Source organism: Jaculus jaculus, chromosome 4 (genome assembly GCF_020740685.1).
Source record: "Jaculus jaculus isolate mJacJac1 chromosome 4, mJacJac1.mat.Y.cur, whole genome shotgun sequence".
Taxonomy (NCBI): Eukaryota; Metazoa; Chordata; class Mammalia; order Rodentia; family Dipodidae; genus Jaculus; species Jaculus jaculus.
Window position 1 is genome coordinate 91,811,676 of NC_059105.1, and position 27,153 is coordinate 91,838,828.

General features: G+C 38.2%; 1 protein-coding gene across 1 annotated transcript in view; it reads right to left on the reverse strand.

Annotated features, from left to right (window-relative positions):
- The window catches only part of Epc2 (enhancer of polycomb homolog 2), a 127,550-nt gene that overhangs the window by 89,020 nt on the left and 11,377 nt on the right, over positions 1-27,153 (reverse strand). The gene's annotated exons all lie outside the window — the stretch shown is intronic.

Genomic DNA, 27,153 nt, shown 5'->3' on the forward strand with positions numbered 1-27,153 from the left:
TGAACTCCTAGCATGTATTTGACTACAAAAATACACTGCATAGAAATGTTCATCAACTTGTCCAAGGTCTCACATCCTTCAGTGACAAAACAGATATATAAACCTGGCCTATATATATGCAAAGCAAAAATTCTTACTTCCATCACATTATACCATTATAATTTAGATATTTATTTAGATATTCAAATTACATATCTAACTTCAAGATTTAGAGTACATAAAAAGCTATTATTTTAAATGGTACTAATATAGTAATTTAAAAAAATGTTCATGGGCTAGAGAAATGGCTCAGTGACTAAGGTACATCCTTGCAAACCCTAAGGACCCGGGTTTAGTTCCCCAGTACCTGTGTAAAGCCAGATGCACAAAGTGGCACGTGTGTCTAGAGTTCTTTGCAGTGGTTACAGGTCATATTCATTCTCTCTCTCTCTGTCTCTATCATCCACCCATCCATCTACCTACCTACCTGTATCTATCTGCCCGGCTCTCTCTCCCCCTCTCAAATAAATGAATAAAATATTTTTTTAAATGTTCATGTAGCAAGCTATAAGTAAAACTAAACTGAAGGTCCATTATATAGAAATACTCACAGATTAGATTTTAAATACTTTACAAAAAATGCAGCATCTTAAGGGGAAAGCGGGGGAGGGGAGGGAAATACCATGGTTTGTTGTCTGTAAGTATAGAAGTTTTATATATATATATATATATATATATATGTGTATGTATATATATATAAATATATATACATAAATATATAGTTACATATATATTTATATGTATATATACATACACACACACATATATGCAGCATCTTGCAGGATATCATATAATGATGATAAAAGGTATACATTAATTTCATGATCTTCTGCCATTCATTATTAGTAAATCAACAAAAGTAGAAGCCATTAAAGTAAAAAATGAATAGAAACATGGTATGAGGAAGTGGGGAGACACTGTACATTTTAAAAAATATTTTATTTTTATTTACTTGAGAGAGAGAAAATGAGGCAGAGGAAGAAAGAGAAAGAATGGGCGCACCAGGACCTCTAGCCACTGCAAACCAACTTCAGATGCATGAGCTACCTTGCACATCTGCTTATGTGGGTCCTGGGAAATTAAACCAAGGTCCTTTGGCTTTGCAGGCAACACTAAGCCATAGTGGTTTTTTTTGGTTTTTGGTGGCAGGGTTTCACTGCAGCTCAGACTGACCTGGTATTCACTATGTAATCTCAGGGTAGAACTCATGGCGATCCTCCTACCACTGCCTCCCGAGTGCTGGAATTAAAAGTGTATGCCACCTGTCTGGCTTCCTGTACATATTTTTAACAAGTGAACAATAACCCCAGAAAGCTAGAGACTCTTATAAGCAGCTAAGCAGCCTAAGCTTCAATATGTACAATCAAGTTATACAGCTGGTCCCTTAAAATAACCTCACACTTAACAAGTCTTTGGCATCTTATCAGACTAATTTAAATCTAGAAAACACAAACATATTCAAGAAAAATGCCCTGAAATTTACATGGAAAAACAAGAACTCCAGGAATAGCTAAATCAGCTTTTAATATATGCGCATTGGGGAATCAAACCTGGGTGGCTAGGCTTTGCAGGTAAGTGCCTGAACTCCTGAGTCACCTCTCTAGCCCTCAATTTTTTTTTTTTTTTTTTTGGTTTTTCGAGGTAGGGTCTCACTCTGGTCCAGGCTGACCTGGAATTAACTCTGTCATCTCAGGGTGGCCTTGAACTCATGGCAATCCTCCTACCTCTGCCTCCCGAGTGCTGGGATTAAAGGCGTGCGCCACCATGCCCGGCTTTCTAGCCCTCAATTTTTAAAAAGAAGCATTAAATATGACACGAGGGGGTCTTGCCTCCCATAAATAATAAAATATTAAAAGCCATGGCAATAACAAAGCACACCCAAAGAATAAATAATGTTATATTTATATAAATATTTAATGTATGTTTGTAGTAACAAAAATATCAAAATAACAAAAAGACAAACAGTTTATATTTGCATATGTAGTTAACTATACAACAATTACCATGGTGTGATAACATCACATAATTAATAAGAAATGGCCAAGTTGCTCAATGTATGAAGTAAAAAAACAACAAAACTAGAACTAAAGAAATGCTTACTTTATGGCCATATTCAAAGGAGATTTCCAGGGCTGGAGAGATTGCTTAGTGGTTCAGGTGCTTGCCTATGAAGCTTAAGGACTCATATTCCTCTCTCCACATACCACATAAGCCAGAAGCACAAAATGATGCAAGTGCACAAGGTTGTACATGCACATGAAGGAATGCATACATCTGCAATTCTACTGCAGTGGCTGGAGGCCCCGGTGTGCCCATATATAACCCTCACACATAAATTTAAAAAAAGGCCAGGGCAGGGCGTGGTAGCACATGCCTTTAATCCCAGCACTTGAGAAGCAGAGGTAGGAGGATCACTGTGAGTTGGAGGCCACCCTGAGACCCCATAGTGAATTCCAGGTCATCCTGGACCAGAGTGAAACCCTACCTTGAAAACCAAAAGAGAGATAGAGAGAGAGAGAGAGAGAGAGAGAGAGAGAGAGAGGGACTTCCAAAATATATCTATATGTGGAAGTTAAAACCATAATGCTAAACAGAAGAAAACAGAAAAAATATGTTTCTGCTAAAGGAATAGAAATGGAATTCTTGAAATTTCCTGTTCATTGAAGGACATCATATATGCAGTTAATAAACTTAATACAAAACAGTAATAGTGATGTTAGTATCCAGACTATGTAAGAAATGCCTCCAAATCGAGGGCAACACACCAAAAGAAAATTGGATAAAAGATATAAAAGGTAATTTATATATAAGAAAACACTAAGGTAACGAGCATGCAAAAAGATCCAAATTCTTTAATGATCAAAACAATGCAAGCTAAACTGAAATAATCTATACCTAACAGCTGGGTAAAGATTATGTTAGCATAATGCAAAATGTTAGCAAGGATGTAAAGACACTAGTTCTTATATGCATGATTACGGAAACACAGATTGTTGCCACGTTCAGCAGAGCTACAGCATTATTTAGTCAAATTAAATCTGTATACTTAGTGACCTACAACTTCCTGTCTTGTATATTACAAATTTGTAAATGGATGTAAACAAGTTAATAATATCTGCTGTGGAGGATAGTTTTTAGACAATATGGGTAGCTAGAACAGAAATAAAATGTGGTGGATGCTCACTATGAATTTTTATCAAAATTTTTGTCAAAAGTTCAGATGTACATATAATAAAGTGGATCTGAAAAGCAATACTGAGTAAGGAAAATTCCTAACAGAATTAGATACAGCATACAGTTTGTATTAATTAAAAATAAATGCACATAAAACAGTATAAATTTTATCCTGTTTTTATAATTAAAATAATTAAAATTTGTAATTTAAAATTATAATTTTATAAATTAAAAGAGACATAATACATATTTTATGGGACTGGGAGCTGGCTCAGTGGTAAAGTGCTTGCTCTGCAAGCCTGAAGACCTACCTGAGTTTGGATCCCGGCACCCACAAAAAGGGAGAGGTGGTGGCATACACCTGTAATCCTAGCAATGGGGAGGGAGAAACGGGAAAACATTTTGGCTAACTATTCTAGCCAAATTAGTGATTCCCAGGTTGAGTGGGAGATTTTTTTCTCAAAAGTAAGGTAGAAGAGTGATTGAGTAAGAAATCTAACATCAACCCTGGCCACCATGCACACACACACACACACAATATGAACATGCATGCATACCGCACACACCAAGAAAAAACCTGTCAGAAACCTCTGGCCACCATGCACATGCACACACAATATGAACATGCACACATGCCACACACACCAAGAAAAAACCTGACAGAAACCTCTGGCCAACATGCATACATACACACCAAGAAAAAACCAGAATTAGGTGGTTGCCTGAAAAGATAAGAAAAAAAGTAGAAATAGAAACCAAAGGGGGGGGGTGTCCAATTTCCTTTAAAAGCCAGAGTGTGGGGCTGCTGCAGTGGATAAGTTGTTAAAGGAGTGCTTGCTTGCAAAGCCTTCCAGCCAGGCAGCCCAGGTTCTATTCCTCAATAACCACATAAAGCCAGATGCAAAAAGTGGCACATGAGTCTGGGGTTCATTTGCTGTAGCAAGAGGCCCTTGCCCATCCATTTTGTGTGTGTGTGTGTGTGTGTGTGTGTGTGTGTGTGTGTGTGTCTGTGTGTCTCTGTGTGTAGAAACTAAATAAAAATATTTGAAAAAAAAATCCACAGTGTGCAGGATTGTAATGGCCATGTGTTTGGGGGATTCATTATAATATTTTCTCTGCTTTGATGTTTTTGATACTTCCATTTAAAAAAAAAAAAAGCAAGGGGAGAACCCCTGGGTGGAGACTAAATAGTGATGTACTGTAATCCAAGGCATATAAATTATGCAATTCTGAATTGCATTTCCTCCTTAACATAAAATATCAGTATGAAAGTACTGTATTTATTTATTTTTATTTGAGGGAAAGTGGGGAGAGAGAGAATGGGAGTGTCAGGGCCTCCAACCACTGCAAATGAACTCCAGATGTATATGCCCCCTGTGCATCTGGCTAATATGGGTCCTGGAGAATTGAATCAGGATCCTTTGGCTTTGCAGGCAAATGCCTTAACCATTAAGCCATCTCTCCAACCCAAGTACTGTTTTTTTTTAAATATTTTTTATTCATTTTTTATTTATTTATTTGAGAGCGAAAGACACAGGGAGAAAGACAGATAGAGGGAGAGAGAGAGAATGGGCACGCCAGGGCTTCCAGCCACTGCAAACAAACTCCAGACGCGTGCGCATCCTTGTGCGTCTGGCTAACATGGGACCTGGGAAACCGAGCCTTGAACCGGGGTCCTTAGGCTTCACAGGCAAGCGCTTAACCGCTAAGCCATCTCTCCAGCCTAAGTACTATTTTTTTTAAAGCATGCTTAATTTAAAATTGAACAAGAATTTTTATGCATGTATTCAATGCACTCCAGTAACATATAAATATAAATACTACCCATCAATCTCTGACAAAATAGTGAATACTAGTAGAAATTTAATAAACATAAAATGACAAGGTAGAAAGGGACCATGCTTTCCAAGCTGTAGGCCACCCACCTACTAATATGTCAAAGTCAGCATTTTTTAAAAATAAAACAAGGGCTGGAGGGATGGCTTAGCAGTAAAGGTGTTTGCTTGCAAAGCCAAATGACCCAGGTTTGATTCCCCAGGACCCACATTAGCCAGGTGCATAAGGGGGTACATGCATCTGGAGTTTGTTTGCAGTGTTTGGAGGCCCTGGAGCACTCATTCTCTCCCTCTCTCCCTCTTTCTCTGTTAAAAATAAACAAACAAATAAAAATTAAAAAAATAAAACAAAGTCAAAAGGTCCTGGATATGAAAAGGATATGATCCTATGTGTTCCAGAACATACATATATAATACATGCTTTTAACAATCCCAGTCAAAACTTTTTTTTCCCCCTCTCAGGTAGGGTTTCGCTGTAGCTCAGGCTCAACTGGAATCCACTATGTAGTCTCAGGGTGGCTTTGAACTCATGGGGATCCTCCTACTCTGCCTCCCGAGTGCTGGGATTAAAGGCGTGCGCTACCATGCCTGGCTTCCAAGTCAAAACTTTTAAAGAACTCCACTACATTCAGTACATTCCTACTACCTATATATGTTCTAATAAGGTCTCACTGTCAGTATCAAATTAAATACAACTTTTAAGAGATTTGTAAATTCTGGAATAGAACACAATTGCTATTCTCCCTACACACTGTGTCCACATACCTCCTAAATAATGAGATCTGCCAGGTCTATGTTTAAAATATTACTTTTACAATGAAACCTGACCACCTTGTGCAAGAGGGGGAGGGGAAAAAGTGGTGCAGTGCACATGCTCTAAGCTTTGTGCATGAAAGTAAGTACTACCCTATTGGGCTATATTCCCAGCCTCCAAAGACCGCCCCCCCCCCAATCTCCTTTACTACCTACCTCTCAAATCCATCTATCTATCCAATATCAGCTACTCAAATTAATAAGATTAGTACTTGGTTTGCAATGCTGCAATGAATTTCTTTTTTCCTTAGACTATGAACAAATGTACCTGTTTTGCATTTACTGTTCTTGTCCCCAGTGCCTGGCACACAGCATACTCACAGAGCTTCTATATCACACTGGAACAAAGGAAGGCAGGATACCTACTACCTAGACAAAGGCTCATTTTCTGAGCTTGACACATGTCTCCTCTCAACTAGTCGAATCTATCACTGAAGTCAGATACCTCTCCTCAGCATCCCTCCCTAGAATTACAACAAATGACTTGCCATTCCTTCAGAGTCTCTTCAAACATTGCTCTTCCCCACCGGTACAGCTTCTACTTTCTAATCCAGATTACGCACGTGTCAACAACTTGTTTTCCACAGTCTTGTTCCTCAACCTCATGAAAGTTTCACCTTGTCAATCATTCCATCCTCTTTATCAGGCTTCACTGCTGCTCATTCTTTATCCAGGTCTGGAAAATATGGTTGATATAACTCTTCTCAATGCCCTCAATTCTTCTCAATTCCACTCCATGTTTACAATAGTCAATTTAATTCAAGTATTACATTTCAGTTCCATTTAAATTTTTTTTTAATATTTTTAAATGCAAGAAGAGAAAGAGAGAATGAATGACAGAGAATATGAATGTCAAGGCCACTAGCCACTGCAAATGAACTCCAGATGTATGTCACCCTTGTTCATCTGGCTTAATGTGGATACCAGGGAATCAAACCTAGGCCATCAGGCTTTGTAAACAAGTGCCTGATCTGCTGAGCCATCTCTCCAGCCCCATTTAAGTTTCTTTTTTTATTGTATGTAAACATTTATCAAACCTCAAAACCAGTTAAATCTTTGGTCTCAAGATACAGAAGTGTAATATAAGAAAAGTAAAAACTGGCCAAACATGCTGCAATGAAGGACACCAAATTAAAAATCAGCTTGGGCTACATACTGTGAGGCCCTGCCTCAAAAACTAAAACATAAAAATTTTAATTAAAAAACAGAGCCAGGGCTAGAGGGATGCCTTAGTGGTTAAGGTGTTTGCCTGCAAAGCCAAAGGACTCAGGTTCAATTCCCCAGGACCCATGTTAGCCAGATGTACAAGGGGGTACACGTGTCTGGAGTTCGTTTGCAGTGGCTGTAGTCCCTGGTGCGCCCATTCTTTCTCTCCCTTTATCTTTCTCTGTCGAATAAATAAAAATAAAATATTTTTTTAAAAAGCCGAGCATGGTAGCCCACGCCTTTAATCTCAGCACTCAGGAGGCAGAGATAGGAGAATCATCATGAGTTCTACCCTGAGACTACACAGTGAATTCCAGGTCAGCCTGGGGTAGAGTGAGACCCTACCTCAAAAAACAAAAACAAAAACAAAAAGACACCAAAAAGTTCTGGAGCTGAACTGCATTGGAACCTTCATTAGAAATAATCAACAGCGGACTTTTACCAATTAGAACAAAGAATCTATGGACTCAAAGACAGGTCACATGAAGTTAATTCAGAGGAACAAAAGTAAAAAGAATAGCACAAGGGACTTCTGGGGCATAAACCCAGGTGGACCAATATACATTTTACAGGAAATGAAAGAGAAAGAAATAGAGAGAAAGGACCAGAGACCTTACTGGAAGAAATGACAGCTGTAAACTTCATGTCTGATAAAAGCAATGGGCATCCAAATATTCAAGAAGTTCAAAGGATTATAACTAGGATGAACCCAAAGATACCTATAATAAACATCAAACTGTCAAAAGTCAGAGTTGGGCTGGAGAGATGGCTTAGTGGTTAAGGCACTTGCCTGTGAAGCTGTAGGACCCAGGTTCAATTCACCAGTACCCACATAAGCCAGATTCACAAGGTGGCATATACATCTGGAATTGGCTGCAGTTAGAGGCCCTGGCATGCCCATACTCTCCCTCTCTGCAATGATGCACAAACCAAGAGAGTACCCAACTCTAGGAAGCAAACATGGATAGAATTGAAAGGGGAGGAACAGATAACAGTATGAAAAATTTCAATGACCCATGATCCATAACAAACATCCAGACACAAGACCAACTATCAAGGAGATAAAAGAATTGAGCAAAACTAGAGACAACTGGAGCTGAGATATATACAAAACACTCCAACTAACAATATTATCTAGGACAGATAATAATGCTAAGCAGCAACACACAAACACATAAAAAACAAAAAATTTAACAAGGCATGAAATCACAGTACATCTTTTCTGACTATAATGGAATGAAACTGGAAATTTATGCAAGGAAACTGTAAATTCACAAATATGTGGAAACAGAAACATGCATAAGGGGACTTCTGGGTAAGATGGCAGTGTAGCAGCCATGCGAAAGCAGTCTGGAGGAGGGGAATAAGCAGAAAAACAGCCAAATATACTCTTCTACTGAAAAGTGAAGGTGTGTAAGGAATTATCAATCACAGCAGAGAAACAAGAGAGACTCAGAACTTCTGGTGAGCAGGAAACCAGCCAAAAGCTGCTCCTGCCACAGCACCGAGAGGCCCCGAGCCACAGGAGCAGAAGCCAGTTGAACATTTCCCACTCACATCAGCCTCATTGCAAAGTCAAAAAACCTGAAGAGGAAGACAGCGGGGAGCAGCTGAGCAGATCCTGTACAACTCCAGGCACCCTGTACAGCATCCCATCCTCCAACCACCAGTGCCATGAACCATCTGAGAACTCATCTACCCCTTGGCTGCACAGCATCCTGCAGAGCCTATTTGAACACTTGATCCAGCAACCCAAGCAGCCTAATAGAGTCTACAGTGCAACAGTGAAGGACCAAGAAGAACACTCAGCAGTGGTGAAACTGGAAGCCATTCTAAAAGGTAAAAGGGCTTACTTAACACAAAGCCAAGTACATAGGTCTGCACCTTTCATGTCAGGGCAAGTTATGTGTTAGATTTGATTGATATATTCTTGGCCTGCTTTACCATTCTCAACTAAGCTGTATTTTGGTGTTGACTATTGTTGCCTTTGATGTTTCCTGATTTATAGGGCCTTTATCTTTTTCTTCTGTTATTATTGGGGGCAGGGTCTCACTCAGCCCCAGGCTAACCTGGAACCCATCCCAGACCTAAGTCTCCCAGTTGAAAGGACTAAGGGTGCGGGATAACCTAAGAGACTTTATTAGATTATCTGTTTGTTTTAAGCCCCACTCTTGCATAAATACTCTGTGCTGGTTTTGGTTGAATATATATTGTTCAGTTGAATTTTATAATGTGCTAGTAATTTGTTCCACCCAGCCTACTTGAATAACAAGCAGGCAAACTCAACACCTATGGTCATTTCTGCTGTTACTCTGGGAGAATAAGAGCCACATATGGCACCTTAAACTCCAACCCTGAAGATACATAAAGTCAGATTTACATGTCTAAGAATAATACAGATAATTAGAAAACCCAAGCATCAAACTAACTCAAGATGTAAAAATCTCTACAATACAAGAAACACACACACACACACAAATCAAGACAATACAATTCTACCAAAAATTATAAATCCAGCAGAAATGACTTCCAATGAGACTATTTTTGATGAAATGCTTGACAAAGATTTCAAAAACAAAAATGGTATCTATGTTCAAAGAAGAAAACAAACTCCTAAAGAAACCCCAAGAGAACACAGGAAACCAACCTAATGAAACATGAAGGCCAATACAAGACACAAGTAAGGCAATAGGAATAATTGAAAAATACCAATCAGAAATACTAGAAATGAAAAGCAGAATAAGTCAAATAGAAAATTCTGTAGGCTGGAGTACTGAGTAACAGCTCGATCACACCTTCCAAGGCTCAGGGTTTAATGCGGAAGAGGTGGCGGAAAGAATGTAAGAGCCAAAGGAAGGGTAGGACTCCTTACAACATGCTCCCTCCAGACATAAAATGGCCTGGATATCCATGACCTCACAGTGCCTGACACTATCTACACAAGACCATCATAAGAGGAGGAAAAGGTCATAACATCAAAATAAAAGAGAGACTGATTGAGATGGGAAGGGGCTATGATGGAGAATGGAATTTCAAAGGGGAAAGTGGGGGGGGGTATTACCATGGGATGCTTTCTATAATCATGGAAAATGTTAATAAAAATTGAGGAAAAAAAAGAAAATTCTGTAGAAAGTCTCACCACTAGAATGGATCAAGGAGAAGACAGAATATCTAAACTAAAAGACCAGGTGGCAGATCTAATACAGTCCAACAAAGAGAAAGACAAATGAATACTAAGGCATAAATGGGACTTTTAAGACATTCAGGACACTATGAAAAGATCAAATGTAAGAATTCAGGACATAGTAGAAAGAGAAGAATTTCACTCCAAAGGCACAGTAGATATTTTCAACAAAATCACAGAAGAAAATTTACCCAAAATAAGGAAAGTGATGCCAGTACAGATACAGGAAGCCTTTAGAATGCCAAACAGAGGAAATTGGGCAAGAACCTCTTCACCATTATAATTAAACTACAAACTATAGAAATACACATACAACACAACACACACACACAATTTCAACACTCATTCATATTTAAAATTTCCCAGAGAGAAACTTCCTCAACCTGATAAAGATCAATAATCAGGGAAAACTTAGATCTAACATCATATTGTGTGACCAAAGACAGAATGCTTTCTCCTAAGTACAAGTCAAAGAAGTCTACCCTCATCACTCCTGGTCACAATTTTACTTGAGGCTTTAACCAATATGAATTTAAAATAAAGGAAATAAAAGCATATAGATTAGAAAAATAGTAATAAAACTGTCTTGTATACAACATGATCATGCCTAGTATAGTGATTAAGTGGTGCCTTCATTATTAAAACAGAACTATACAGAAAATAAATGCATTATATATTATGTGCAAATTATACTTCTGTAAAGCTTAAGATCTAGGAAAAATAACCCATGATACAAAAAAAGCAGCAGGAGCAAACATGTTAGTAAAGTAGTATTTACAAAGTTGGTGAAACTGAGACGATTAAAACAGGTAAACAGGTACCTTCAAAAATGCCTACTAGGGCTGAAGAGATGGCTTAGAGGTTCAGCGCTTGCCTATGAAGCCTAAGAACCCCGGTTTGAGGCTGGATTCCCCAAGACCCACATTAGCCAGATGCACAAGGGGGCCAACGCATCTAGAGTTTGCAATGGCTGGAAGCCCTGGCATGCCCATTCTCATTCTCTCTCTCTCTCTCTCTCTCTCTCTCTCTCTCTCTGCCTCTTTCTCTGTCTCTTGCTATCAAATAAATAAATAAAAATAAAACAAAAAAAAGAATGCATACTCGTGAAATTGTTAAGGTATAAAGTTGTGTTATGTTTGGATGATATCTTGGTAAGAAATTAAAACTTTTTAACAGTTAACTACCTGTCTCTGACACTACAGCATTTATACTGTAGAACATCCACATGTTGCCACTTACTGCTTCTTGAAAATAACTTAATGACTCTTAAAAAATGATTACACATTAGTAGAAAAGGGAGGAAAAAAATCAATTTTTTTAATAAACTCTGATGTAGTAGTGAAGTGGACAGAATGATAGTAATAATATACATAGAGAATTAAAAAGAAAGAAAAAAGCTGGAAGGAAATATGCCAAAACATTAGGTAGTAAAATCACAGGTAAGGTAATTTCTATCATCTTACTCTAAGCCTTTCAATTCCCCACCTCCAATTATTCAAAGGGCATAAAAAGCAACCAGTACCAAACTTTGAAACCACTTACACTGATCTGGTAGTTCCTTTCAAAATCAGAGAGAAAAGATAGACAAAAAAGAGAAAGGAAGGAGGGAAAAACAGAAAGGAAGGAAAGAAAGAAGGAAGACATAACTCTACCCAAGTCATTATCCTAGTCTAAATAAAGTTGAAATTCTAGAAAACTTTCCAAATCTAGTCACAGTACAGCAGCATTAAAATCACCTGCAAAGGAAAATGGATGTAACGGGAAATCATTATGTTAAGTAAATTAAGCCAAAGTCCAAAAGGCAAATACTGCATATTTTCCCTCATAAACAGAAACTAAATTTAAAATTTTACATATAACATATCTATCTATATCTTTCTACCTATAAAAGCTTGTAGGTCATGAAACTACAAAGGAGATCATGAGAAGAAAGGGAGGTGGAAATAGAGGTGGTGATGAAAACATATGACAGGAAAGCAGAGGGAAGGAGGACTGGCTCTGGGAAGGGAAAGCAGCTGTGGTGGGTGAAAGGGTTCAAGTGAGAATAATATATAATGTCACATATACATTAGGACTTAAAAGATGAAACCTATTACTTTGTATCCTAATCTAAAAAAGGAATTAAAAAAATTTAAAGTAAACAACAAAATAAAATCACTTACAGAGGCAAAATGTGGAGCATACTGGAGCCAAAACTGACAGAAGGAGCCAGTGAAAAGACTTCAGCTGTGGCATACACACCAACCAAAATGAAACACATCCTGGAACATCATTTAATCATGACAAGGACTATGCCACTGATAGAGCCACAGCATGGAAAAAGCCTGAAAATGTTATGTCAAGCTCTGGAAGAAGCTGAACACAAAGGCCATTTACAGAAACTGTCCATAATAGGCAAACAATGTATTAAATAATTGTTGGGGGCCAGTAAAGAAAAGATAGGGACTAATAATTGGATCTGTAGTGGAGATGAATTAAGTTAAGAATGACTACTGCTTCAAAGTCCCTATCAAATAAAAAAAAAGGGGGGGGGAGGGCAGGCGTGATGGTGCACATCTTTAATCCCAGCACTTGGGAGGCAGAGGTAGGAGGATCGCCATGAGTTCAAGGCCACCCTGAGACTACGTAGTGAATTCCAGGTCAGCCTGGGCTAGAGTGAGACCCTACCTCAAAAAAAAAAAAAAAAAAAAAACCGGGGGGGGGGCATCTGGAGAGATGGCTTAATGGTTAAGGTGGTTGCCTGCGAAGCCTAAGGACCCATGTTCAACTCTCCAGATCCCACATAAGCCAGATGCACAAAAGTGAGGAAAGCACAAGGTTGCACATGCCCACTAGATGGCACAAAAGTCTACAGTGCAATTGCAGTGGCTGAGGCAACAATTTTCTCTCTCTAAAAAATGAAAAAATTTGGCTGGAGAGATGGCTTAGCGGTTAAGCGCTTGCCTGTGAAGCCTAAGGACCCCGGTTCGAGGCTTGGTTCCCCAGGTCCCACATTAGCCAGATGCACAAGGGGCGCACGCACCTGGAGTTCGTTTGCAGAGGCTGGAAGCCCTGGCGTGCCCATTCTCTCTCTGTCCCTCTATCTGTCTTTCTCTCTGTGTCTGTCCCTCTCAAATAAATAAATAAATATTTTTAAAAAAATTTAAAAATTTAAAAAACCAAACACTTAAAGGCATCAAACTATTTACAAGTAGCTTAGCTCTAAGAACAAATTTCAAAGATATTTATGAAACTCAAAAATATTAACAACCAAAAGAATAAAATTTAATGGGAATAAAATAGAATTCAAAACGTTCTAAACCTAAAAAGGCAGTAAAAAAGGGAAAAGGAACAAAGAACAAAATAATAATAATAATAAGAAGAAGAAGAAGAAGAAGAAGTAGTCAACAAAGTCAAACCTAATCATATCAAGGTCCATTAAATGTAAATGGCTTAAGCACATAATTTAAAGGCAGAGATAGATTATCAAACAGGATTTTTAAAAATGAGAACCAATTATAAGCTACCTGTAAGAAATACAGTTTGAATATAAGGACATAATTAGATTAAGTAAAAAAAAAAAAAGATAAATTATGATAAAATAAGAGCCACATTAGTACCAGGCATAGCCAGGTGTGGTGGTGTACACTTTTATTCATATTTTTTTCATATTCATAAGTTATATTACATATAACGTATCATATAGTATTATTTATTTATATAGAGGTAGGAGGATCACTATGAATTCTAGGACAGCCTGAGACTACATAGTGAATTCCAGGTCAGCCTGGACTACAGTGAAACCTACCTTGAAAACCCCAGGGGGGAGGAGGTGTCATAGATTTCTGAATCTACAAGGGAAAATTAAATTCATATAACATTTTAAACAGGGCACCTAGCCTATAGGACATGCCTAATACATTATAAAATACCTAATAAAACAGCTTTCAAAATACAGGAAACAAAAATTATTTAACTTAAAGAAGAACTATGTAAATCCACAATTAAAATCAAAAGATTTCAATACTGTACTTTCAATACTAAACAGAAGTAGACAAAAAACTCACAAGAATGTTATAACATTAAATAATCTATACTAACTTTTCCAGAATGTTCTACCCATCAATGGCAGTATACATCTTGCATATGCACACAGAATATTTATGAATATAGACTATGGAGTCCTAGTAGCACAACTTATAAATCCTAGCACTCAAAAGCAGAGGCAGGAGGATCAGGAGTTCAAGGCCAGTGTAGACTATATAGTGAGCCCATCACATAAAAAAAAAAAAAATTAAGAAACTGAATCTATGCTGAAACGTTACAAATTTAAATAGTATCTAACAAGGATTCGAGTCATATAATTTCTCAGATACTATGGAAGTAAATCAGAAATGATAACAAAAATCTTTAACCAGTAAATATTCAGAAGCCAAACATTCTTTGACCTATGGATCAAAAAAGAAATAAAAATGTATTTTAAGTTGAATAAAAATGAAAATAAAGCACATTATAAGATACCAACAAAATAAGACCAATGAAAAAGCTGACAGTGCTACAACACCTATATTAAAATACAAGATGTCAGGTCGGGGCAGTATCTTGGTGGAAGAGCACTTGGCTAGCGTTCTTAAGGTCCTGGGTTCGATCCCAAACAACACAAAATGTAATAAATAAATACATGATCCTAGCATATAATTAAGAAACCAGAAAGGGCTGGAGAGATAGTTGGTATAAAGCATTCACCACTCAAGCCTGAGCACCCAAGTTCTATCTTCAGACCCCATGCAAACTCCCAGAATCTGCAGAAGACTTCTGTAATTCCAGCCTGCTGATGGTGAGATGGGAGGTCCACACAGAAGAATTTCACAAAAGCTCAAGAGTACAGCAAAAACAACAAGATCTGGGGAAATTCGGAGGTGGAATAGTATGTTTTTGCAAGTTCTCCACTGACTTCCACACATGCACAGTGCCACACGCAAGCGTGCACTCTCACATACATGTGTACATACACATATGCACAGACAGCAAACTAAAGAGATACACAAAACTGACAAACCTCTAGTGATATTGACCAGAAAAGAAAGAAGATACAAATTATCAATACGAAGAACAAAGAGATTATTATAATCAAGTTCATGCCAATAAATGGACAACCAGCTAAAGGACAAATTTCTTGAAAGAAACAAAAGAGACACTTGTGCTATTTCCTTTGCCTATCACATTATTTGAACCTCAAGAAATTTAAGTTTCCCCAGGAATCTCATGCTATAAGAAAGATAAGACTAAAGCCTGATACCAGTCAAAAGAAACTTGTCTCTTCCAGAAAGGGATTTCACAGAGTGCTGGCAAGACTTACCAGCCCACTTTGCAGGAGAGACTGGAACCTAATAATAGGAAGGATCATACCTTGACCAGGACTGCTCTTGCCCTCTATTTAAACCCAAACACTTTGTGAGGACCTTAAAGACAGATTACGATGGGGAGGGGTCACAGGATTTCTTTGTTCTTTTACCCAATACGACCACTACATGTGACCACCAAGCCACTTTCTGCTTAAAAAACAAAAAACAAAAACTTTCTTTAAAAGATCAGGGCTGGAGAGATGGCTTAACAGTTAAGGCGCTTGCCTGAGAAGCCTAAGAACCCTCCCTGCCTGGTTCAATTCCCCAGTACCCATATAAACCAGATGCAGAAGGAGTGCATGCAAGTGGACTGTTTGCAGTGCCTGGAGGCCTTGGCTTCTCTATCTGCCTCCTTCTTTTGTTCTCTTCTCAAATAAATAAATAAATAAACATTTTAAAAAACAAAGATCATATGATCATCTCTACAGACACAGGAAAAAAAGTTCCTGACAAAAGCCAGCATCTATTTTAAAATTCTAAAATAAAACACACAAATGCAGGGGAAAATCTTCAATTTTATAAAAAGTGTAAGAAACAATTATCAGGTTTAAACACTCAGTAGTTCTCTCCTAATATGAGGAGCCAGACAGTAAAACCCATGTCAACATTTCTACCTAATACTGTACTGGAGGTTTCTGGTATAATCAACACACAGCAGGGTGAGAAGGAAAGAAGTAAGCAAGCAAAAAACAGTGACTAAGCAGCAGAAAATAAAATAAGGTAAATCTCTGAAAATATATCATTTCAATCTCAGTAGTTTGAAACCTAGCAGTGCAGCACGTCATTTTAGCATGTACTCACAAACAACTTGCCACACATTTAGAGTCATCTGATTCAAATGCTATAAAGCTCTGAGGTCTTAGAGCCATGAAGTTTGGGCCTGCAATGTCTTCATTCATAGCAAAAGCAGTGGGCTTTTCACTCTATCCAACCAAATTTTAATCATGTATCCTGTGCTTCTAGTGTGTAATATTCCAGAATCTTCCTTTTCATTTTGCAAATATATTTTCAACCATATCTACAGATTAAACTGAAGAGCCAGCCATATCTTTAATATTCCACTTACAGAGCTGGCTGTCACTGTATTCAGACTACATTGGTGTGCTTTAGAATCATCTGCGGGTTTTGTTTCAACACACTGCTGATACAAACCTCCAGAATTTCTGACTCAGCAGATCAAGTTCCCATATGATAATATTGTGGGTTTAAGACTACATGTTGAGAATCACTAGCTTAAGGCAGTACAACTCATAGAGTGTGGTCCACTATAATTACCAAACTTTAGAGTAAGCATTTGGGAACTTTCAAAGTTAACTAATTTGTTGAAAAATTGTGGTCTTAACATTTTCTACCTCTTTTTCTAGTAATGTATTTTTATTGTGCTTGACAAAAGTATCAATATGCAGTGAAGTAAAATTATTCAAAACCCATTTGAACAATTTGAAAACACACCTAAACAACATGTTTATCCATCCATTTCTCTAATATTTTAAATACAAACTTGCCTTTATAAGAAACATTTTCTATATATGTCATTACTCCGCCTCCAAAAGAAACAAGGGACTTTAGCTAGAAATAGTCACATTAAAGTTTCTGCTCTTTCTGTTACAGTATATTTATTCTTAAATTTTTATTTATGTGAGAGAGAAAAAAAGGCAAAGGGCGGGGGGGGGGGGAGAAAATGGACCCTAGCCACCACAAACCAATTCCAGATGCATGCACCATGTGCATCTGGCTTTATGTGAGTACTAGGGGATCAAATTCAGGTTGTTAGGCTTGGCAGGCAAGCACCTTAATCACTAAGATATCTCTCCAGCCCCAGTTGTGTTTTAAGTGAGTTAAAACTGAATCATCTGTAAGGCGTATGAAGAAAAGATAGGAAGAAGTTTAATACAATGAGTAACATGTGATCCAAATGTAAAACAAGAGGCAACCTTATTGTGCAGAAATATGTCACAAGCATTATAATGATGGAATACTTGACTAATATGTCAACTTTTGGAAAACTCAGTTAAAAGTTGCTGAACATTAACTTGTTCCACTTGGTAACTAATAAATATTCATTCTTTTTCCTGTAGCTCTTGGATTTTTCTTTTTTTTAAAAAATATTTTTTATTTATTTATTTGAGAGCGACAGACACAGAGAGAAAGACAGATAGAGGGAGAGAGAGAGAATGGGCACGCCAGGGCTTCCAGCCTCTGCAAACGAACTCCAGATGCGTGTGCCCCCTTGTGCATCCGGCTAACATGGGACCTGGGGAACCAAGCCTCGAACCGGGGTCCTTAGGCTTCACAGGCAAGTGCTTAACAGCTAAGCCATCTCTCCAGCCCACTCTTGGATTTTTGAAACCTTGTATCCTAATGGTGGTTAAAACCAATCTTGACCTCCAACACTAATTTAGAAAAGCAACACTGTTAATGACATCAATGTAACTTCATCTTAAAAACCACTTACTCAAGAGTGGGAATGAGCAAATAAATAAATAAATAAATAAAAAACAGTGAGCCAGTTATTGAGCATAGTATATATTACATATTTGGCAAAATATATAAAAAATTTCTACTGTGTCATGAATGAATGCTCGATACTTTCAAATGCCATTGTGGCTTCTAAAGATTATTCCTGTGATTTTTCCACCTCATTAGTGATGATTATTGTGATAATTGGACTGTCCTAGCTTTACTGAAATGAACTCTGATACAGACGTATTAGCTTTTCCAAAAACTGCCTTTAACCTTATTATTTGCTTCTCTGCAGAGGACTTACAGAACTTTGGCATATTCTTGGCCAAATGTGACCACCCCATAGCATCTATAATTCAGCCTCATATCTAAACTTCAGGGATATGGAATATGAGTGGCATAGTTCAGGTCAAATATGTAATGTGATTCACTTAACTGTGGCTTTAGGTAGCGTTAGGTGATTCTGGCTGATGAGCATCCTGTGAGTGTGAATGGTAGCTTAAAGAATCACTTGTGGGCTGGCGAGATGGCTTAGTGGTTAAGGAACTTGCCTTTGAAGCCTAAGAACCCAAGTTCAATTCCCCAGTACCCACGTAAGCCAGTGTGCAGGGAGATGCATGCATCTGGAGCTTGTTTGCAGTGGCTAGAGGCCCTGGTGCAACCATTCTCTTTCATTCTCTTCCTCCCTCCCTCTCATAAATAATGAAAAAAAATTTTTTTTAAATAATTGTGTGGGACAAGAAGACTTGAATTGTGTGTGTGTGTGTGTATTTTTATTTATTTATTTATTTTTTGGCAAGGTAGGGTCTTACTCTAGCCCAGGCTGACCTGGAATTCACTCTGTATTCTCAGGGTGGCCTTGAACTCAAGGTGATCCTCCTACCTCTGCCTCCCAAGTGCTGGGATTAAGGACGTGTGCCGCCACACCTGGTAATTATTTATTTATTTGAGAGAAAGAGAGAGAGAGAAATAGAAAGAGAGAGATAGAGAAATAGAGAGAGGGAGAGAATGGACATGCCAGGGCCTTCAGCCACTGCAAATGAACTCCAGACGCATATGCAACCATGTGCGTCTGGCTTACATGGGTCCTGGGGAATTAAACCTAGGTCCTTAGGCTTCACCACCAAGTGCCTTAACTGCTAAGCCATCTCTCCAGCCACCCCTTTTATATTTATAATACAAAATTCTTTAAAATTCCAGATTGACTGTACAGATTTTCTCTTTCTTTCCTTCCTTCCTTCCTTCCTTCCTTCCTTCCTTCCTTCCTTCCTTCCTTCCTTCCTTCCTTCCTTTCTTTCTTTCTTTCTTTCTTTCTTTCTGTAAGAGGCATGTGTCACCTGCATTACCACAGGCTATTCTATTCTATATAGTTCATATATAGGTCATTATTTTCAGTAGTTGCTTGGAACTAACAAATCCTAAAGGGGTTACTGAATCACCTACTACCTTCAATCCCTTAAAAGATGAGGCACATTCTTAGTTTTAACATACTGTTGAGTTATGATGTTGAATTTTCAAGAATTATTGTGGTCTGAATTTTGTATTTGAAAGATATTTAAAATAAGTATATTGATGTACACTTGACACATAAAATACATATCTTTCTGTGTGTGATATGTGGTGTATGCACATGTGTGTGCAGGTGCATGTGTTTCATGGATATATTTGTGGAAGCCAGGGAAGAATTTTAGGTGTCCTTCTCTTACCCATCATGTGTGTTCTTCTTTCAGACAGGGTTTCATTCAACCAGGAGCTACTGTTTTGTCAGCCCCACTGATTCTCTGAGCTCTGAGGACTGGGTGGTCACACCCAACTTTTTTTGTGGGTTCTGGAAGTTGAACTTGGTATTCTCCAATATGAGAGGCCCTCATGCTTAAGCAGCAAGTACAAAATATATATGCACTTGGATGTGTTGACATATATGTACACTTGTAAAACTGTAGCACAGTCAAAATAGTGAACAAATCCCATCCTTTGGCCTCAGATAACCATCAGTCTTCTTTCTGTCAGTGTATAAGGATAGAATATACTTTTTTTTTTTTCTTTTGCTTTGACTTGCTTTCATTCAGTATTTGTTTTTGAGATTTTCAGTAGTTTACTTCTTGCCTAGTACGGTGGCACACATCTCTAATCTCCGTATCTTAGGCGGCAAAGGCAAGAAGATTGCCACAAGTTTGAGGCTAGCCTGGTCTATATATCAAGTTGTAGGCTAGTGCTACAGAGCTATATCAAACAATAACAAAACAAACAAAAGTATTTACATTTAAAGTTGTACAAAGCTGGGCATGGTGGTGCATGCCTAGGAGGATCACCATATGTTTGAGGCCTCCCTGAGGCTACGTAGTTAATTCCAGGTCAGCCTGGACTAGAGAGAAACCATACCTCGGAAAAACCCAAAAACAAAAACAAAAGAAAAAAAAAATGCATAGTACTTGGCAATCTCTTGAGAAAGCAAGGCAACTGGAGAGAAGTGACTAACCCTACTAGAGATAAAAATCAATGATAAAATGATAAAATACAAAGGTAAAATTATAAAGTGATTAAGATAGTAAGTATGCTATTCAATGAAACAAAAAAGAAAGTTAAAAATAGGCCTAGGCTGGGCATGGTGGTGCATACAAATAATAACTGCCAATCTGAGGAGGCTGAAGCTTCAGACCAGTCTGTGCCACACAGTTCAAAGCCAAGCTGAGCTCCACAAAGACATCCTGTCTCACAAAAACCCAAAGGGCTCAAATACTTAAGAGACTTCTGATGTGATGAATGTGGCATCTCAAACTAGGGAGCAAAAATGATTTATTTGGTCTATGAATGGGGTTTGGACTAGATACCCACTTGAGAGGAGGGGAATGAATCCAAAGAGTACAGGGGCTGAGACGGGACTATAAGCACTCATCTAGCATGTACAAGGCCCTAGATTTAACCCCCAGACTACATAAACAAACAAATGAACAACAGATTATACTAGAACAAGCCACAGATGTTGGGGGGGGAGGAAAACTTTAGGTAATTAATAACCTGAGAGAGGGACTTCCTTAACTTTAGTCCAAAAGCCAGAAGCATTTTCCACTGAGGACTAAAATCGCCTGACTATATCAATACCCATTAATGTACAAGTACCGCAGAGTAAATTCATACTCTCAACTACCACCTATTTATAACAGTACAAATTAACAGCAATGCCCAGCCCACAAGAATTTAAAGCCCACATGAAAGCTTTCCATTCCCTTGTTTCTGAGAATCACTGTTGCTCTTCTTAGGCTCATGTTCAGCCAATGAACCAACTGCAAGATGCCATACCACCCATGTCTCAGGCTACTGTGACTAGGACTAATCCAATAACTGATACAAATTGAGCCAGGGATTCTTTTTTTCTTATTTTTCAATCTGAAAGGAACGTATTAAATAACAAATGTTTGTTTCACTCTCCTTCCATTCCCCTCCCCCTACTATTCATATAAATAGATGGAGAAAAAACATGGAAACATGTATGTTTACTACAAAAGTCAGTCAGGGACCTGTCAAAGTGGTTAAGATAAAGGAAATCTGTAATCTTCTACAGGTTTCCTGCATATTCTTTTTTTATTATTTTTTTTTAATTTTTTTGTTCATTTTTTATTTATTTGAGAGTGATAGAGAAAGAAGCAGATAGAGATAGAGATAAAGAGAGAGAATGGGCGTGCCAGGGCCTCCAGCCACTGCAAACGAAATCCAGACGCATGCGCCCCTTGTGCATCTGGCTAACGTGGGACCTGGAGAATCAAGCCTCAAACCGGGGTCCTTAGGCTTCACAGGCAAGCGCTTAACCGCTAAGCCATCTCTCCAGCCCTATTTTTTTTTAACAAAAAAACCCATACAATACTATTGAAATAAAGAAATAGTACAGGTTGCACACTACTAATTTGGACTCCAAACTCCAAAATCATATAACAAATGGGAAATTTCAACCTGTAGTTCAATATGTGCAAATTAATAAATGTATATATGCCCACCACATAAGCGGAATGAAGGTTACAAAAATCATGCCATCATTTCAACAGATGCAGAAAAGATATTTGATAAAATTCAATACCAGTTCATAATAAAACTACTAAACAAATTATGTATAGAAGGAAAAACTTCAATATGATAAAGGCCACATAAAATAAGCCAACACTCACCATTGCAACGAATGTGAGAAATGCCTAAAACTGTCATCCTAAGATCTGAAACCAGCAAAGATTCAAACTTTCACCACTTTTATTCAATATACTGCCAGAAGTCTTTCCAGGTATCAAGCAAGGGAAAAAATAAAGAGTACCCAAGTAGGAAGTAGGGAATCAAAGGGTCACTATTTGTAGAGGATATGATTTTATACATAGACCACCCCAGATAGAGTACAAAAAAATTAAACAAGAATGAAGAAGGCAATACCATTTACAATAGCTATAAAAACACCAAGGAATGTTATTTAATGAATGAGGTAAAACATCTCTACAGGGAAAACTCTAAAACACTGATAAAACTGGAAAGGTTGAAAAATTGGAATGAAATCCTGTGAATGAAAGAATATTAGAACATTCAAAACATACACATGTGTTCTACAGATTCAATACAATTCCATCAAAACATGAGTGACATTTTTCATAGACTTAGGAAACAAAATCTTAAAATCTGTGTAAAACCACCAAGGCAAACTTGAATAAATAGAACAAAGCAAGAGGCATTTCATTACCAAACTTCAAGATATATTACAAAGCTATAGTAACCCAAACAGGATGGCAGTGGTGTAAAAACATAGACACAGACCAATGTAACAGAACAGACAGCACAGAAGTAAACTCATGCTTAACTAATTTTCAATATAGGTGTTTGGAATATGTAATGGAGAAAAGACAGTCTATATATGGTGTTGGTAAAATTAAGTATTCACATGCAGAAGAATGAAAGCAGATTCCTCTTCCTTAGCCATATATGGCAATCAATGCAAAATGGGTTAAAGGCATAAATATAAGATGTAAAACTAAGAAAATAATAGAAGAAAACAAAGATAAAAATGTTTCAGGACATTGGGATGGACCAAAAAAAACACTGGACAAGACTTCAAAAGCACAGAAAAATAAAAGCAAAAACAGACAAATAAAATCAAACTAAGCTTCTGTGGGACAAAGGAAAGAAAAAGAGAGACAACCTACACAAAAGGAAACAATATTTGCAAACACTGACAAGGGATAGATATCCAGAATATTTAAGCAATTTCAGGACATTCAACAGCAAGAAAAAAAAAAAAAAAGTTAAACATCAGCAATCACCAGGGAAATGCAAATCAAAGTAAAGTTAGAATGGCTAGTATTAAGAAGAAGAAAAAACAAATGTTAAAAAAGAAAGTAAAAAGCTGGGCGGCCATGCCTTTAATCTCAGCACTCAGGAAGCAGAGGTAGGAATATCACTGTGAGTTCGAGAGTTCGAGGCCACCCTGAGACTACATAGTGACTTCCAGGTCAGCCTGTGCTAGAGTGACTCCCTACCTCAAAAAGCCAAACCAAAACAAGCAAACCAAAAAAAGGACAAAAGATTAAAATGCTGGCAAAGATGTAGAGAACACTGCTGCTGGAAACATGCAATTATGCAAAACGATATGGAAGTTGTTCAAAAAAATCAGATTGCGTGGGCTGGAGTGATGGCCTAGCGGTTAAGCGCTTGCCTGTGAAGCCTAAGGACCCCGGTTCTAGGTTCGGTTCCCCAGGTCCCACGTTAGCCAGATGCACAAGGGGGTGCACGCGTCTGGAGTTCGTTTGCAGTGGCTGGAAGCCCTGGCGTGCCCATTCTCTCTCCCTCTATATGTCTTTCTCCCTGTGTCTGTCGCTCTCAAATAAATAAATAAATAAAAATGAACAAAAAATAAAAAAAATCAGATTGCCAATAGGCCTGCCCTGACTCAGTGGAACACTGGAAGAGGGGACTGGAAAGATTGTAAGAATCAGAGTGGGTAGGAATATACTGAGGCAAGGTTCCCCTATACCCCTGCTACCCCACTAGGACTGACTGAGGCCTCCATGATCCCACAGGAATACCATAACCCCACTGAGGAGGGCACCCAGGGTAAGGGAAGCTGGGGCGAGGGATGAGTAAGTCCTGTTATAGTGTGTTTGTATGTATGTATGTATTTATGTGTGTGTGTGTGTGTGTGTGTGTGTGTGTATATGATGAAATAAAACTGAAAGTAAAAAAAATGGAACTAATTACCACATAATCAATCCATCACTGCACTACTGGAGATGCAAAGAAATACAAAGAAAATGAAGTAATATAATTCATGTTTATTGTAGCAGTAGTCACAACAGCCAAGAAATGGAAACAAGGTCTGTAAGTGTTCATCAATTGATAACTGAATATGACAAACATGGTACATATGCACTATGGAATACCGTTTAGCCATAAAAAAAGATTACTGCAACAACATGGGTAGCAATGGAGATCAGTGGGTTTATAGTACAATACTACATAATTTCACTTGTAAGTGGCATCTTAAAAAAAAAGATCTAATGGAAGTTGACAGTAGAATGGTGCTTAGCAGAGGCCTAGGAGAGAAGGGGAAGAGAGGTGAGAAAGGGCTGACCAATACACACTAAGTGACAATCAGACAGTAAGAAGTTCTGGTGTGCTACTTCATAGTTGAGTGACTATACTAACCACATACTGTGTTATTTCAAAGGACTGGAAAAAAGGACACTGAATGTTTTCACCATGAAGAAATAATCAACTAGATACAGTGGCACATACCTATAATTCCAGCGTTTAAGTGGCTGAAGCAGTAGGATCATCAATTTGAGGTCAGCCTGACCTAGATAACAAAACCCCTATCTTAAAACACCAAAATGAAAGAAAATGGTTTTTACTTTTACTTTGCCAAAAGTTTGTTGAAAAGCACAAAGCTAGAAATCAGATTTCCGGAGCACTCCAAACTAGCTTTGTTTCTAGTCTTCTGCCATAAACACTATCCACTCACACACTGCCCTATAGCTGATGTACCTGGTTCAACTTTCCATCAAGATATAACCTTGTATTTCTTAAGTATACAAAGGTAAATTTATGATTTATACATAATTTAGTAGCAGTTGCCACTTGGTGCATAACAATATACATTAATTGAACAAATTAGGGGAGTAGGTTAAATCACTAGTAAATCATGAAATCGATTCAGATCACAATTATTATCTATTTATTTATTTAGGTTTTTTGATGTAGGGTCTCCCTAACTCAGGCTGACCTGGAATTCACTATGTCGTCTCAGGGTGGCTTCGAACTCAAAGCAATGCTGCTACCTCTGCCTCCTGAGTGCTGGGATTAAAGGCAAGCACCACTACGCCCAGCCTCCAAAATTATTTTTAATAAAATGAAACTGAAGAAGGAAACCAATCGTAAGCACAGGTAAGACTTGTTACAAATTCTGATGTTTACAAAAATCACTTACTGGCCAACTTTATTCATGACCACAAAGTTTAGTGCACTTTAAGTTATCCACAGACAAGTGCAGAGCAGTGAACCCAACACAAGTATACCTAACTAAGGTCAAATAGGGTCACACTCTGACTTGTTTCAGATATTGTACTATAAACAAATGTCCTCACACTGTATTTAATACCAGATTTTTTCACATCTTTCCTTTTACTTGTGGTCATCTGTTTTACTGTTTAAAATGGTATGGCCCCCAAATCTAGCAAAAGGCAGTTTAAGCACAGGAAGGCCATAAAATGCCTTATAATGAAAGTAGATATTTCGGGGTTCTGGAAAGAGAGTGCAGCAGCTAAAAGTGCTTGCTTGCCAGATGCAAAAAGTGGCACTAGCATCTGGAGTTTGTTTGCCATAGCAAGAGGCCCTGGCATGCACAGTTACTTCATAAAACATAACTAGCTAAAATAATGAGAATCAACTGTATTACTCTATGCACACATGAATGTGTCTATCAAAGGGAACTTTGTTTTGGTTACACAATGAGGTAACAAAACTGAAAGTCAACTAACTATAGAGAACACAGAAAGAAACCACAAAAGGAATGTTAAAACTAATAAAAAGTGAAACAAGAGGCACAGATCATAGACACACTACTGCCTTTTTGCTATCTGGGCACATCATTGTGCTTTATCAGAATCAGCCTTTCACTGTAACCTAGCTGGCAATCTAGGATACAGCCTACACTTGAATTTATACAAGCACCTTAGATATTCTGAGATGTGGCCAAAATAACCACTCTCCCACCTTTTAAGTCAGTGGTTCTCAAAGCTGGATCCTTAGGACTGGAGAAACGGCTTAGCAGTTAAGGTGCTTGCCTGCGAAGCCTAAAGACCAATATTCAACTCTCCAGATCCTACTTAAACCAGACACACAAAGGTGAGGCAAGTGCAAGGTCACACATGCCCACTAGGTGGTGCAAGTGTCTAGAGTTTGACCACAGTGGCTGAGGCCCGGGAGCACCAATTCTCTTTCTCTTGCTCTCTATCACTAAAATTTTTTTTTTTTAAGCTGGATCCTTAAACAAGTGGGGTCAGGATCACTTGGTGTAGTGGTTTTACTTCACTGACAGCTTGGTTGGATTTAGAATCACCCTGAAACACACCTCTGAGTATGTCTATGAATGTTTTCAGAAAAGTTTCACTAAGGAAGGAAGACCTACCCTGAGTGTGGGGCAACATCATACCACAGGTCTGAATACCGAACTCAGTAAAAAAGACAAAGTGAGGGCTGGAGGGATGGCTTAGCATTTAAGGTGCTTGCCTGCAAAGCCAAAGGACCCAGGTTCAACTTCCCATGACCCACGATAGCCAGATGCACAAGGAGATGCACATGTCTGGAGTTTGTTTGCAGTGGCTGGAGGCCCTGGCAATCCTATTCTCTCTTTCCCTTTGTCTTTGTCAAATAAATAAATAAAATATATATATTTAAAAAAAATACAAAATGGGGAGAGATGGCTTAGTGGTTAAGCGCTTGCCTGTGAAGCCTAAGGACCCTGGTTCGAGGCTCAGTTCCCCAGGTCCCACGTTAGCCAGATGCACAAAGGGGCACACGTGTCTGGAGT